Source organism: Herpailurus yagouaroundi, unplaced genomic scaffold (assembly GCF_014898765.1).
Source record: "Herpailurus yagouaroundi ecotype Mexico unplaced genomic scaffold, PumYag 164, whole genome shotgun sequence".
In the NCBI taxonomy this organism is placed as follows: Eukaryota; Metazoa; Chordata; class Mammalia; order Carnivora; family Felidae; genus Herpailurus; species Herpailurus yagouaroundi.
In genome coordinates, this window is record NW_024412405.1 from 42,749,263 (window position 1) to 42,765,364 (window position 16,102).

The window sequence follows — 16,102 nt, forward strand, 5'->3', positions numbered from 1 at the left end:
GGGATAGTTATTTAACCATTTTCAGGGAACTGGTTCCTTATATAGAAATTGATGAGGAAGCATGGGGCAAACTGAAGGCAGGCTGGCACACCCCCACAACCAGATGGAATATGTGTGATATTCCTCGGACACTCCTGGCTACCCAAAAACAAAGAAAAGGGGTTTAAGTGCTTGCCACGGTGATGTGGGCAAATGAGGCAAATGAAAAATTATATTCTCTTACTGCCTACAGCCCATTGACGAGTCCTTGAAACAGGCAATGTGACCTCCCTCTAGGACCTTAGCTGCCTGGATGATGACACTTTGCTAGGGCAAAAGAGAATCTCAGCTTAACAGTATCCCGACGTTATCCTGTAAGTCTACTTCCTTTATCTCAACTGCCCCAAGATATATGCTGGCAATCAGACTCCAAGCTTATGGCTCTGCTATATACATCTGAAGGGTCTTATGACTGGAGTTTTATTAAACGCTAATAAATGGCATTTCCCTAGCAACAGCTAGCCCCTCAAGGTCCTGGAAACCTTGCTTTCAAAATTTCTTAGAGACTTACTCTATCCCTGACCCTCTCCCAACCTGAAGGTATATAATAAGTTACCCGTCACAACCTCAGTGCAGTTCTTTCTGCCCACGGGCCCTGTCCCTGTGCTTTAATAAAATCGCCTTTTTGCACCCAAGACATCTTCAAGAATTCTTTCTTGGCCGTCAGCTCCAACCCCCGCCCCCCCACCATCACCCCAAAACTTCACAGAAATCATTGAAAGTTGTTGTAAGGATTAAGTAAAATTTTGTATATGAAGCAGTTAGTGTGACTACAATATAGAATATATTCACTGTGAATTATAAGGATGAAAATACTTCCTTACTGATTCAATGTAGTATATTTTAATGATGTTTTCAAGAGATGCAGCAAACGGCAACCTTTTGGATTAAGTAAATTAGTCACATCAGTGGTTCTGTAAAGAACTGATTTCTTTAAATTGTATTAATCTATACTATTTCTAATTATATTTCAAAACCATATGACTTTGTTAAATTATATCTAGTTGTTCTTTTCTTTTCTTTGTTTAACACGAAGAGCATATTGTATGAACACTGCCATCAGTGATTCTCTAATGGGGTAAAGTGCTGCCTTTAATGAAATAAAAGCAAAAACATCTAACTCATAACTGCGTGATAATCCTTTCAAGTTTTAAGGTATTTGCCATTTATTAGTTTAAAACTGGAACAGCTTAATAGATGAAGTTTTTTTTAATAGATTTATTTTTACTGTTTTTATTGAAGCACTTTTATGAATGAGATTTTTTTTTGTAATTTATTTTTCTGTCAACACAGATGATTTTCTCACAGACAAGCATGGACTCCTCATCACTATCACACACAAATTTAGGATTTAGTCAGCGAACGTACTGTAATAAAGCTCTATTAGCTATATTTAAATTAGATTATTTTTTCAAATAAGTGCAATTCTTAGATTTTTATTTTCAATTATCTGAAGTTGTTCTTCTAGTCCTATATTTAATATGAGTAAAATTCATTCGTTGTGATACCTGTTTATGTTCACCCACTTCAGAGTAAAATAATTCTGTTAACAAAAATCTGTTTTTATCATTTTTGTTACCTATCCACAGATCTTACATTAACGACTCTATTCCACAATTTTTTTCTATGTATTTATTATTTATTTATTCATTTATTTATTTAAAGATTTTATTTAATTTTTTAAGTAATCTCTATACCCAATGCAGGGCTTGAACTCACAACCCCAAGATCAAGAGTCCCATGCTCCACCTACTGAACCAGCCAGACACCTCAGTTTTTTCTTTTTAAAATGAATGTAATAATATTTATTTTGTGATGTTAGGGTATTAAAATAATTAAGCTCTTTAAAATACTTAAAACAATAGCTGGTAAAGGGTGTGAACACTTCAAAAGTGAAGCTTTGATTAGTATTATGAATATGTATATACACGTGTTAAAAATTATATTGCTATGTTATACACATTAAGGGCTCTTTGGAATAAAAGCCCATTTTAATATTATTATATATATAAGTATATACAGTCAACTATGCTCATGTATGTATTAGATTACATAGGTGATACTACATTCTACATACTATTTGTTCTATGTATAAAAATATATTACATGTGTATAGTATCTATAATAAATATCCATACTATTATCTATCTATCTATCTATCCCATTCATGAAGCCCTATTATCATTTTATGATAAAGTATTGACCAAAATGGCCTTAACATTTCCCTCAGCTTGATCAAACTTTAGATAAGATTCTTTCTGCCAGTAAGCCTGTGACCTTTCTCCAATCCTTCACCTTTACAGAATCTACCCCTAAACACAAAGGCCTCTGACCTCCCTTTGCTTTAAGCATCATTTACTTCAGAAAACTTGTAACTGCAAGTTTTTTCTCTTTCCTTTGAGATGTAAATCTTTTTAAAAGCTTCTTGCCCGTTTTACCAGGCAGAAATGTTTTTCTCAGGGACCTGGGAGGCACAGCTTTGAAATGTAATCATCAAGGAAGACAGCACCTTTTTCTTGCAGTATCTGTAGGAGAGTAGGAGCTGGATTTCAGCCACCTTTATCCAAATTGTGAAACTATATTCTGTCACCAAGTTATGAGAAAGGTTGCTTTACTTTTGGGTAAAGCCAATTAGCAAACACAGAAGGCCTTTGAACCACAAGCCTTAGCTCTTAAAAACTGATTTTTTTTTGCTTTGACAATATTTTGTTAATGAAAAGAAAGAGAAAAGGAAAAATTACATTCCTATAACATACATAGTAAAAGATCTTTGGGATTAAAGCCCCATTACAATCTTATCAGTTCTTTGTTTGAAAATTATAACTGAATAAGTAATTACTTCGGATCTGCATTGCACAGAATTGTGGCCAATTTTATCTAGAACTTATAATAAAAATCACAATTATTTAGCGAACAGGACATCCATGCAGAATATGTTGCTAACCATGAAATTAATGACCATTCCTGAGCACACTACCTAAGAAAAACCTACCTTCTACCCAAAGGCTTGTACTGATCTGCAAGTATCCTGTTTCCTTATATATGCATCTTGTTGTTTTTTTACTGTCTCCCTCATAGTCAGGCAGATTCCCTGGAGGCAGGGCCACTGTCTTTTTTGTTTATCATGATATCCTCAAGACCAGGCTCAATAGACACATTAAGTAAATATGAATTAATGCATAAATGACCGAGGGAAGAGAATCTGGAAAGTCAGTAATCAAGTATCTAGACAGCTTCTGTTTCTCATTTACTCTTTCTTTCTTACATCCTATTGGATTCTCAGCTTTCTTTCTCTTTAAGTTGATTTCACTTCCTCTGTGTGCACATAGCCTGAAATAGTCTCTGCAAAATTCCTGAGTTTATATAAACTTTCAATCCACTTTCAAAGATGATTGACTATATCTCAGACCCAATTTCAAACTCTAAGAGGAGAGAATCTGATGAATTTATTTTGGGTCAGTATTCATCCACAGAGCCGGCCAAATAAATAAAACCAAGTGTTAGCAACCTAATTATTGGGGAAATCGATCCCTATTGGATTAGAGAATGTCTCAGCAATATATTTTACATTTGTTGATGATGAGGGAGTGCTGGGCAAGCAGAGGGCAAAGTACAGGCTAACAGCATCTCCCCACCCCCAGGGTGGGATAAGTGTGATACTCCTCTGACACTCCTGGCTATCCAAGAACAAAGGAAAGGGGTTTAAGTGCTTGCCATGGTGATGTGGAAAATTAAGGCAAATGAAAAATTAAATTTCCTTAATGTCTACAGCCCATTGACAAGTCCTTGAAATAGGCCTCCTAAGGAGTCCAGCTGCCTCAGTGTTGACACTTTGCTAGGGGCAAAAGGGAATCTTGACTTAACATTATCCTGACCCTTCAGGATCCGGTAAGTCTACTTTAACATGTAAAATTTTTTGAAAACTTGCTTTATCTTAACTCCCCCAAGGTATATGCTGGCAATCATACTCCAAGTTTATGGCCCCCTGATATACATCTTAAGGGTCTCATGACTGAGGTTTTACTAAACAGTAATAAATGACATTTTCCTAACAGCAGCTAGTCCCTCAAGATCCTAGAGAGCTTGCTTCCAAAATACCTTGGGGACTTAATCTATCCCTAACCTCCTCCTAACCTGAAGGTATATAATGTGTTACGTGTCACAAACCCAGGGCAGCTCTCTCTGCCCATGGGTCCTGTCCCTGAGCATTAATAAAATTGCCTTTTTGCACCAAAGACATCTTCAAGAATTCCTGAAAAATTTCTTGGCCATCAGCTCTGAACCCCCACCATCACTCCCAAGACCCCATCAGCTGATAAACGATTAACACCACTATACTAGAATTTAAACGTGGCTGTCCAGAGTGTTGATAATGAAATTAAAAGGAAAGTTTTAGCATGGCCCCATTTTTTCCCCCATACCCATTCAGCCAGAATGAGATTTATGTTCCCTCCCCTTGTATCTGGTCTTTGTAACTGCTTGACCAATAGAATAAAGCATTTGTGACTTTAGGTCAGATTATGACTTCAGACCTTAAGGAACTGACCTCGTCCATGTTCTGTCCCTTAGGATTCTTGCTCCTGAACCCCAGCAATGAGGAAGAACAAGTGACCACATAGACAAGCCCATGTGAAAAGAAACAACCATCCAACAACTTGCTACCCATGTGAGTGAACCATCTTGGAAGTGCATTCTTTACCCCCAGTTGAGCTGTTTTAACTGACACAGATGAGTCCTATCCAAATTGCAGATTAATGAGAAAAATAAGTATTTTTTAAGCCAATGAAGATTAGTTGATTTGTTTCACCGCAGTAAATAACCATAACAATCCTAAACATTGCCCTGTTCTATGCTCAATTATTAATAGTGTATATATAATAGAATCTACCTGGATTTAATTCTCATTTAACCTCTGATTTTACTTTATTCAGTTAAACAGTTAATCACCTTAACTGTATCTTGCTATAATTATTAATTTGAATTTAGGTGTTGGGTGAAGGAAAAACTAGATGTTGGGTTTTTTGTTTTTTTGTTTTTTTTGTAAAGATCTCAAAAAATGCAATCAATAATTTTCTGTGTTATGTTTTGGGACATGCTCATTGGTAACAAAAAGTGCTTAACTGTGTCTTTTACATAATGATAATTCCTGATAATGACTGGTACAGCAGGGTTTTTTAAATTATATTTCAAGCAGAGTTCTAAAAGCAGAATAATCATTCAGATTGACGGATTGATTTTTATAGGTATCTTAATGCAGTTGCTTCTTACAATCTATAAAGTGAAGGTCAGCAATACTTCAAACACATGGAGCAAAAACAGAAAGGAACTCCAGCCTTATTTAATAAAAGTAACTAAGAAAAATTGGGGAATGGTGTCAAGCTTTGGTGGGTGGAAGTGGGAGGTATTTGGTTTATGAAATCTCTGTCATTACAGGTGAACAGTAAGAGGGAGACAATATCATTTCTATCAGCAAAGCATAAAAGCTGAGAATCTTGTCCCTTACATGTCAAAATGATTAATTAAGATGTTTTAAATTCACTATTTCCTACCACATTGCATGACTCTGAATATATAATTAATATTTACAGAAAACATTATATAATTGTACTTTTTATAGTATTCCATTTCAAACTTTTATGAGAGGAGAGAGAAACATTGGTTTGCTGTTTTATAACAGACTTCCACATTCACTTGCCTACATGAGCTGGGCCTATTTTTAAATGGACATTTGCAAAATGACAGTTCTCTTCACTTTTCAAATATTGATGTTTCTATGTCTCATAAATTGAATGGACCACAAGATTGCAGATACAGTCTTATTTACTTATTGTGATTGTTCTGTTTGCTGAGGTTGGTAAGAATAAACACAACACTTAAAGACCAGCAGGAGTCATAATCAGAAATCAGCCCAGATAAGTTTACAATTTTCCCTATTCCAATTGGAAACTAATATAATGAGGAAAATAACATTTTTCATTAGGACAGATACAAATACAATCTTCCCTATAAATAGAGCATTGTGCCCTTCACTAAAAACCAGAAATAACCAAATCAGAATTGTAGAAGCTGGGTATATTCTAAGGAGAAACTATGGAGAGAAAACTGTACAAGTAAATAAACACTACTGTAATGGATTCTAATAGACTTTTTTTTTTTTAATTTTTTTTCAACGTTTATTTATTTTTGGGACAGAGAGAGACAGAGCATGAACGGGGGAGGGGCAGAGAGAGAGGGAGACACAGAATCGGAAACAGGCTCCAGGCTCTGAGCCATCAGCCCAGAGCCCGACGCGGGGCTCGAACTCACGGACCGCGAGATCGTGACCTGGCTGAAGTCGGAAGCTTAACCGACTGCGCCACCCAGGCGCCCCTCTAATAGACTTTTTAACAACTCTCTGCTCTTAGAGGAAAAAAAAAAAAGACAAAATGGAATTTAATTTTTTATCACAATACATAAAAAAGCAAAAAATAAAGGGTAGGATTTTATACATAAATGAGACCCTTTTATAGATTTTAATGCCTTTGAAAGATCATGAATTGATGTATTTCCTAGCATTCATAAGTCTATTTAAATACAGGTTGGTTTAGGTCTACAAAGACAATGTGAACTCAATGTTCATGCAGGTGAAATAAATGGTAAAGTATTTACATTAAAAGTAAAACTTCAAAATATTTTCTGAATAAATTGGTTCTGTGTAATGTTTTTAATCTTATTGTGTTAGCATAATATTTAAATTACATTTGGGGACAGGTAATGCATGAAACATAGGGAGGTTTGTAATAAGGTAATAAATTTAAATCTGTTTCTGTTTCAGGGGTTAATAATGGACCCCCAGCTTACGTTGACAAAATGATAAAAAAATTTTCTCTACCTTCCATAGTAATGCTATGGCTTTGAACGTAATTAAATTTACTGAATATGTCAATCTTATTTTGTGATATTCAATTAGATATATGTATTTATTTTCCATTCATTTGTATTTATTTTTGTTTTTTATAATTTTCCTCCCCAAGAAATTTGAGGTTTTATTTATAAACATTATAATAAAATTATTGAATTGTTTCTTCATTTTTAAAGAAATCACAAAGATTTGGACATAATTAGGATTTTTTTTTTTTTAAAGATAATGTTTATTTGTTTTTGAGAGAGAGAGAACCAGGAAGGGGCAGAGAGAGAGAGAGAGAGAGACAGAGACAGAGACAGAGACAGAGGATCTGAAGCAGGCTCTGTGCTGTCAGCCCAGAGCCTGATGTGGGCCTCAAATTCAGGAATGGTGAGATCATGACCTGAGCCTAAGTAGGACACTTAAACAACTGAGCTACCCAGGTGCCCCATGGACATATTTAGGCTTGAACTGAGATTATTAGGAAAATATCGACAAAGTGAATTATAAATATTTTATAATTGGCCAATAGAGCAAAAGGTAGCTTGGATATGGCATGCTGTGATTTTAACGTTCTATTTGACATAGTCATATTTTTAAAAATTTTTTAAATGTTTATTTATTTTTGAGAGACAGACAAGAGTGTGAGCAGGGGAGGGACAGAGAGAGAGAGGGAGACACAGAATCCAAAGCAGGCTCCAGGCTCTGAGCTGTCAGCACAGAGCCTGATGGGGGGCTTGAACTCACCAACTGTGAGATTATGCTCTGAGCTGAAGCCGGATGCTTAACCGACTGAACCACCCAGGTGTCATTGACATAGTCATTTTCATGACCTGATACTATATATGGACTAATATTATCTGAATGAAAGTGGACTTAAGTATCTTTTTGAATAAGGAAAATAACATAATGTTCTTTTATAAAACAAAAGCAGTCAAGGAGGAAGTCTTAAGCAAGATGCACAGAATTCTGTTTTTATCGAGATCCTATAAAGCATATATTATTAAATATTTGGATGAAGATATAGTAGACAAGTTCTCATATCTTCCAGATAGCACCAACCTAAATGGGTTCTTAGGTAAATAATTAAGTTAAAAATCATCTTTCCATGAGGAAGTGATAGGTTAGAAATATAGAAATTTGGCTCTCATAAGGATAAATCTAAAGTCTTATAATCTTAATCTTCAATAACAAAGCTCCAGTAGTTCATCAAAATATACTGCATATATATTTCTCTAAGGTGTTAATATATGTACCTCAAAAACAAAACAAAACAGAACAAAACTAAAAAATAGGTATGATCAAATCGGTTTGGGCAATGATTCAAGCCATATATAGAGATTTGTAAGATACAACAATAGAATATTAACAATTTTTTATTGTGGTACAGAAATTTAATAGAAAATTTACCATTTTTAAGTTACAGCTCAGTAGTGTTAAGTATATTTACATTGTTGTGACACAGATCTCCAGAACTTTTTCATCCTGCAAACTGAAACTCTGCACCCATGAAATGACAACTCTCATTTTCTCTTCTCTTGGTAACCACTATTCTGCCTTCTGTTTCTATGATATTGACTACTTAGACACTCCATCGGTAATTAATAACATTTTATAAGTTCTGTTTTCTAGAAACCTGTTAACACAGTATCTCTCGTATATATTTTATAACAGAACTGATGTCCCATAAACATATCTAAATATCACTTGTGGAACATAACCCTGTGGAACAGTATTTTGAGAAACACTCAACTACTATTTTTTATAGCAAAAGTAGTAAAATTTCTACTGCTTTCTGCCATTTTTTAAAGGAGAATACTTGAAGAGTAAAATTTATAAGCTAGACAAATATAAGAGGAGACAAACAGAATTATGAAATAATTGAATTGGTGTGCTGTGGGAAGAATATTTGATATTTGATTTGAGAAGAGAAGATGTGGGATCCAGAGTATAAGTTTATTTTATTATTTTATTTTATTTTATTTTATTTTATTTTATTTTATTTTAAAAGTTTATTTATTTTGAGAAAGAGAGCATGCGAGAGTGGGGGACGGGCAGAGAAAGAGGGAGAGAGAATCCCAAGCAGGCTCTGCACTGTCAGCACAGAGCCCGACATGGAGCTCAATCCCACAAACTGTGAGATCATGACCTGAGCTGAAATCAAGAGGCAGACACTTAACCACCTAAGCCACCCAGGCACCCCCAGATTATAAATTCATATTGATTATTTACAGCGATATAATTTTTAATAAAAAACTGAGTGGATATATGAATCTAATGTTTATATAAGACATTAGATATTAGTGGATATATCAAACTAATGTTAAGTCAGCCAGGAAGATTTCATATTAAAAAAAGAAGTAACAGGTTATAAAATAATTTGGCTATCTTTTACCAGAAGTTTGAAGTGCAAGATTATACAACTTACTGTATGAAATATTATTTAAAAAAAAGATTCCTGATGAGATACAAAGGTAGACCAAATGCCTGTTGAGTTTGTCTACTGTTATTACACATAAGCCTAGATTCTAAATTAAAAAACAACAACAATTATTCCTTTTAAACTGAAATGGGATATGTATTGGATGATTTTTCCTTAAAAACATTTAGCTAATTTTCTCCATTACACTTTTCAACAACTTCTACAAATATGATACACATTAATGTGATCTAATTAAGTAATGTGATTTTTGAATCAAAAATTCTGAAAATTCATGTAGTCCTTTCAAACTTTGCTGAGAATGATAAACACCTACCACTGTGAAAAATCTCAAGATCTGCTCCCAGTGGGTTTAGGCAATGCTCATGTTCCTCTTCGCAGGCTACATTTATCTCTCCCTAAACATTATTATAGTCAGTATAATCTGTTGATGACCAAATGTTTCCTGGGGAGCTTCAGGTTTCTGAATAAATTCGTTTTGTTAAGTGTTAATTGTAGGAATGTCTTTGTAGACCCAAGAGAATACAGTAAAGAATACTGAATGCTTCCTTTAGTGAAATCTGACTTTCTGCTTATTTGGTATTCATGGGTTCCTAAATGATACGCAACCAGTAAATGTGTCCCAGAAACCCGCCTTCTTATTTGTTTTCCTCTAGGAAGTAGGAATCATATCCTTTATAACAACGTAAAACTTTAAATATACAAAAACTAAAAAATTTTTAAAAAGTGCTTAGCACAATCATCTCTGATATTTTTATAAATACATACTGTCTTCACAATATATATCTTAATTAAAGTGCCATGTTCAATTCAAACATTATGTTAAGTCTCTCAAATATGGGGGCTGGTATTCTGTTCAGTCACAGAAGAAATCAAATGTCTCCAATAGTTGAAATACTAAAAGTGAAGACACTTGATGTATTTTTTTTACTTGTATTTGAAAGCTCTGCTTTTACATATATTTTGCTTTTTATGTACATATTATGATAAACATCTTTGAGAAAAATGTTATGTGTTTGATCTTTTTCCTTTCAGTTTATGTGTCCTTGAATAAAGTATGATAAAGGAAGCTGTCATGGTAACACTGTAGCACATGGATAGATTGTGACAGAGGACTAGTGGGAAACAGAAGAGCACCCTTGCACTTGGCAGTGCTCTCTGAACATTTCCCATGCAAGTAACAAAATCATAAAGCCTTTTATTTGGCAGTTGTGCAGAGCGAGAGACTGATTTGACTCTTCTACAAAAATGCTCTGTGTTGCTTGGAATCATTGCCTATATCTCAATTATATCCTGTGGGGGAAAAATGAATTTGGCTATTATTTTAACTGACATAAAAGGGTAGAACTGAAGAGTTCCATCTTTTCACTAGCTCCTATGGATAGTGAAATGGGAAAATGAGTGGCTAGAATTTACAACCTCTTCCTTTAACAGGCTGTGACTGTTGCAAGGACAGAGTGGTAATATAATGGGTTTGTCAGGAGTCTGCAGCTGAGAATACCAATATCTAATCCCCTCCATTGAGAGAAAAGACATTTTAGGAAACTAGGAAGCTTTATTTGCATTTAAAAAGCTATGTTGTGTAAACTCAAAGTAAGTTTGTTGCAAAGACCATGTAAGAAAGTGTTTAGAGTGATTAATGATTCCATTTCATCTATAAATGCCATGTAGAGAAATATAAAACCAGCAATTGTATCAAAGTGCAAGGTCAGAGTACATAAAAGAGTGGAAACATTCAAGATAAATACTCTTAATGTTGATTACTTAAGATGCTGAACGTTTTTGTTCAAGCATGGGTCACATTCCATAAAATAATAAAATACATTTGCAACAACCTCAGCATATAGTGTACTTTACATGGCTTTAGAGACGACATCACAGTGATTTTACTTTATAAAGTGTTTTTATATAACTGTGGTGAAGTTGTCAACTGGTTCTTGAAAATCCTATTCCTGCTTTAGTACTCATTCTGTTGTTAGTATATTTCACCCACCAGGCTCTGTTAGAATTTAACCTCTATACTATAAATTTTTTCTGAGTCATATTTTGATAAAACATGGTAAACATTTGAGGTTTAATAAATTAATGAAGGGGCGCCTGGGTGGCGCAGTCGGTTAAGCGTCCGACTTCAGCCAGGTCACGATCTCGCGGTCCGTGAGTTCGAGCCCCGCGTCAGGCTCTGGGCTGATGGCTCAGAGCCTGGAGCCTGTTTCCGATTCTGTGTCTCCCTCTCTCTCTGCCCCTCCCCCGTTCATGCTCTGTCTCTCTCTGTCCCAAAAATAAATAAAAACGTTGAAAAAAAAAATTTAAAAAAAATAAAAAAATAAAAAATAAAAAATAAAAAAAAAATTAATTAATGAATATCTTTCTGTCATTTGTTCCTGATACCCTTCCTTTGAATAATGTGCTACACTCATAAAAAAGGAATGAATTACGGGGTTGTTAATTAATTGTCTCTTATAATTGATGTATTTATTTTGATAAATGTTGGAATAATTACTTATAATTACTTCAAATACTCTATCAACTTTTAAAAAGAGCAAATTAGAAAATTGGCTTCTTATATGCAGAATTTTAAGTAAGTAACAGCTATAAAAATACACCTGTAAACGTACCATCTGGCACAGTGGTGGGAAAGCAAAGTCAAAAGCAGAATCTAACATGAGTTTTTCACTGATTCTGAGCTTGTTGCTCAAAAGGTTGTGATCCGAACCATTCAGTGGGGTCAGAATGCAGTTGGGATGGCTGGTTTTAGATTCTGTTCTTTCTGTATCATTTAGAAACAGCTTTATCAAGATATCATTTTCAATTCTTCACATACTCCAATATGCTTAACAATAAATGGACCACTATGGAGATGCAAAGTCTATGGCAAGCATTTGTTTCTCTACAATGTGTTTCTAGAACTTTTTACCAGAATTGGAAAACTTAGACTAAGGCAGGGGACCTTAAGGGGCTTCTCTGTTCCAGCTGTCCTAAATTCACTTTTGTTTGTCTTGTAGCCTTGGAACAACTCCAGTGCTAGGAATTAGAGACAAATCATCCTTTCTTACATATCTTGTTTTTTGTCCTTTGACTAAACTCAAATCTCTCTTGTGTCTTACATCCTTTGAGCTACACAAATAGCTTGAGCACAAACTTAATTGGGAAAGTAAATAGTCATTTGCTGGGTGACTAAACACGGAACATGTGAAAAGGAAAATTTCCAAGCCTATCATGAGCATTAAGCATATAGAAAATAATCTTCTAGAGTTATTTATCTGTCCACTCTATATAGCTCTCCCCATTTAAAAAATGAATTCAGCATTCATGGAAAATGCCAAGTTGAGAAGTCTTCTATTTTTATATATAATAACTGTAGCATTATCTACTCCATTCTGAAACAATGCCTCAGGCCTGAGCTTGAGGAACCACCTATGGGGATCAGGATATTTTCATCCCTGCTGCCTTAGTTCAGATACCAGAGGGTGCCAGTCATGTCAATTTTTGTCCAGAAGATACACTCAGTCTTTTGTGTAGACCTCTGAGAATACTGGTGGGATATGAAATGGATACCTAGATCTTCAGCTAGATAGACACTGGAGATACACAAAAGAATGTCTAGCTTCCATTTCTAACTTTAAACTCCAGGTTTGTTTTTTTATATCTCCATGAGTTTTGGAAAGATTTTTTTCAGTCTTTCTGTAATCAATATTCACAAAGCTTCAGCAGGGTTAAAAGACATATATAGAATATATTAAATATGAGGCATGCAGTGGGCTAAAATTCTTATAGAAAAAGTACCCTATACATACATATAGATAGATAGATATACTATATATACACTATATATCTCTATATATCTCTCTATAGGAAAATACATATCTACAGTCATATATATATACACATATATATGTGTATATAAATATATGACATTTATTTAAGATCATTGTATACTAGAAGTGGGTAAGCTTGCTGAATCATTTTCTTAATTCAGTTCTGGAAAATGGCAAGTATCTGAGGCTTAAAGTAGCTCTTTAAGCAGGAGTAGAGTTTATGATGATACTTTAAAAATAGATATGATGATCTGTGTTATTGATAGATTGAGTGACTGAACAGAGACATTTTACATTCTAACCGGAAGATGAATCTCTCATTAAACATTTACATCACATGAATGCACAACAAGATAGATAGTGAGGGAAACATGTTTTTAATACACATATTTCAAACATTTCACATAACTGAAACAAGTGGCCAGAGAGAGAAAAATGATCTGAAATTCAGAATAAGATGAGAATGCTCATATAGTACCTATTACTGAAGTCAGCTCTTCTTAATGAGTGAACACAGCATTGTGTGTAAGGAAGTTGAATCACTATGTTGTACACCTGAAACTAATGTAACTTTGTCAACTACACTCAAATCAAAAGAAAAAAAATTAGAAGAATGGATATTTATAAATATACAGATAGTAGAAAATAAAAATAAGTGAAAGACATTTCTCATCAAAAATTTTTTGACTAAAAGGATTTAAAAACTAAAAAAAATAAATAAAATCAAAAAAAGTTAAAATGGAATTATTTTAAATAGTTATACCTAATGAAGATTTGGTTCATTTAACTAGGATTTTAATTTTTTTCCTAATGTTTCTTTATTTTTGAGAGGGACAGAGCATGAGCAAGGGAAGGGCTGAGAGAGAGGGAGACACAGACTCTGAAGCAGGCTCCAGGCTCCCAGCTGTCAGCACAGAGCCCAATGCAGGGCTCAAACTCAGGAACCATGAGATCATGATCTTAGCCGAAGTTGGATGCATAGCAGACTCAGCCACCCAGGTGCCCCTAACTAGGATTTTAAATTAGACAAAGGAGCCACTCCCAGAGTAAAAGAAAACAAAACAAAACTAGACTCAGAAAATGAGAGTGGACCTTAATATAAGGAATTTGTACTTTAACAAAGATAAGTACCTGCATTTTAAGATGCTATTTTTAAGACTACTGCTATATATTTTTAGTTAGAATCTCAGGGCGTAAGAAATAGAAACTCATTCAGGTTTATTGTGTTAACAAAACTTTATTTTAAGAATATATACGGCAGTGTGAAGAACAAGGGTATTAGTAGCACCACCACACTTAACAGTAATTGGAAAACTGTTCAAGGTACTTCAGTAGGTCCAGTCACCTTGGAGTCCCTGTGAAGACCCTACGACAGCAGCATTAGCAGTCTGCTTCTGACCCCCTCCTCCCAAGTAAGAGTGCCTGGTTTCCCACATTACATTGTCACCCAGAAGTAAGAGCTTCGGCTCCTGAATCAACTATGTTTGAATTAAACTGTCAATTTGTAGCCCAATGAACTTGGAAATGTTACTTAACCTTTCTAATTCTCATAGGTAAAAAAGAAGATAATGATACCTACCAAATAGAAGTGAACTTTAATAAGTTAAATATTTATTAACCACTAGTATTTAGCCATTTCATCATAATCATGATTCACTTTTCTATTTTTGAGTTCCCCTACTTTTCCTTAATTCTACTTTCTCATGACTTGTTTTCTCCAGTTTTATCTCTCCCTACTCTCACAGACTCACCAGGTATACCTCTATTTTAAGGAAATTATCTTTAAACACATGAACATATACCTTGGAATACGCAGAACCATTACAATAGATATGACTATGTAGGAATAGTTTTAAGGGCTTGAATATTCTAGATCCTAATACGTCTCACGTTCCATTCCCTCTATTTGCTCTATCAGTCATTCACCCTGCATAATTTAGTACAGGTATGGTGGGCACTTAGTCTAAATTATTTTGCTATAAGTCTTAGAAATCATATGGGAGAAAAAACAGCATCAAAACTGAATTAAATGTATCACATATGAAAATATCTGAGAAATCTGGCTTATTTCAAACTATGTGCAAATACTTACAAACAGACAAAACAAGCAGAACTGGTATGAAATGTCCTAACAATCTACAAGGTTTATGTAATAAGATTTGGGGGTCAGAGTATCAGAAGCCAGAAATTAGCAGTAAACATTCAAGTCCAGAAGGCAAGGACCTCACTCTGAGTAGAAACTATGGTAACAGTAACAGAACATTGAGGACATACAATATGTATGAATATAGATGATTATATATATATATATATATATATATGTGTGTGTGTGTGTATATACACAAATATATATATACACACGTATATTTGTGTGTACACTGAAATTATGTACTGAAAATATGTGTATATATGTATATGTGTGCTTATATAAAACTTTAAACACTCCTTTGGGCAACAAGGCATATTGATCAGTCACTTAGAAAATAGAAAAGATTATGTAGGCAAGGATTTCTCCATAGCAACATATTTACATAACTTCTTTCATTTTTTGAAACCTGTAAAAAAATTGCCTCACTCATAAGAAAGTCTCAGGATAAAAAAGAAAATACATATTAATACCATATAGAATGCCCAAATGTGTTTTATTTTCCACATGTTAAACATGAGGAATTATTCTCAGTCATTCTTAAGCAACCTTGAGCAACCAACTCAGTATTGTTAAGATATGCTGATTGTTTAAATCTACAGCAGTGTTTTTCAAAACTACCAATTTAGTTTTGAGATATATACATATATATACAACACACACATATATGTGTACATATATGTAATATATGCATCACATATATATGTATATACCTTACATATATATTTAAAATATATGTATATATGTATTTTATATATGTTTGACATATATTTGAATTG

The 16,102-nt window shown here is 34.1% G+C and overlaps 1 long non-coding RNA gene across 1 annotated transcript in view; it reads left to right on the plus strand.

Moving 5' to 3' along the window:
* The first annotated feature begins 4,627 nt into the window (after positions 1 to 4,627).
* Positions 4,628 to 16,102, plus strand: part of LOC121037961 (uncharacterized) — a 60,626-nt gene continuing 49,151 nt past the window's right edge. The window contains exon 1 of the long non-coding RNA XR_005794083.1: positions 4,628 to 4,705. This is a non-coding gene — a long non-coding RNA (uncharacterized LOC121037961). The remainder of the gene's footprint in view (positions 4,706 to 16,102) is intronic.